General features: G+C 51.4%; 1 non-coding gene across 1 annotated transcript; it reads left to right on the forward strand.

Moving 5' to 3' along the window:
• The first annotated feature begins 456 nt into the window (after nt 1-456).
• Nucleotides 457-571, forward strand: LOC115948793. The gene has a single exon (XR_004082571.1). It is a non-coding gene; the product is annotated as a U5 spliceosomal RNA (small nuclear RNA).
• The last annotated feature ends 289 nt before the right edge of the window (nt 572-860 follow it).

The raw sequence follows: 860 nt of genomic DNA on the forward strand, positions 1-860 counted from the left end.
CCAGGCCAGGCTGGACAGGGTTTGGAGCAACCTGGGACAGTGGGAGGCGTCCCTGCCATGGCAGGGGTGGCACTGGGTGGGATTTAAGGTCCCTTCCCACCCAGACCCTCCTGGGATTCTGTGTTGGTTGGAACAGGAGCTGAGCTGAGCCAGCCCAGCCTCTGTCCAGCCGACAAAAGGCGTTTGTCTCATGTTCCCCTAGAGCTCATTTCCTGTGCCTCATTAGTATTCATCTAATTTGCATACCCAGGGTGCACCGCGGGCCAACAGCGCGGCTCTGCTCAAAATTCCCATTTTTGCCGTGGCAACACTTGGGTGGGGACATGGCACTGGGCTGTGACACTGCCAGGGGACCCGTCTGGGGACAGCACAGGGTCACAGTGTGGGTGGAGAAGGTGACCGTGTCCTGCAGAGGAACATCCATGCAGGGCAGGGTGTGGGGAGGGCTGGGAGGGCATGCTCTGGTTTCTCTTCAGATCGAATAAATCTTTCGCCTTTTACTAAAGATTTCCGTGGAGAGAAACAGTCAGGAGTGTCTGGGAATTTTTGGTGGCTCTGCTGTGGCAGAGCTGTGCTTTCATTGGTTAAAAATTAGAGTGGTTCTTGGAAAGTGTTGCAGAGATGGGTTTAAATGTGCTGAGCAACATCCCAGCCTGATTAAGCTGGGGAAATGAGTTAATTTGGTTTAGGATTCTCCACTTGCTGGGAAGGATGAAAGTTTGGCAAAAAGGTCTCACAGATATGTGTGCTTAGCAGAAAGATTTTTGAATGTAGAGTCTGATGAAGGACTAGAGATGGAAGCAAGTTTTGATATAGAAGAAAAGAATTGCTGAGCCAGTCTCACTGGATAACCAAGAAGG

This window comes from Geospiza fortis, unplaced genomic scaffold (assembly GCF_000277835.1).
Source record: "Geospiza fortis unplaced genomic scaffold, GeoFor_1.0 scaffold129, whole genome shotgun sequence".
Classification (NCBI taxonomy): domain Eukaryota; kingdom Metazoa; phylum Chordata; class Aves; order Passeriformes; family Thraupidae; genus Geospiza; species Geospiza fortis.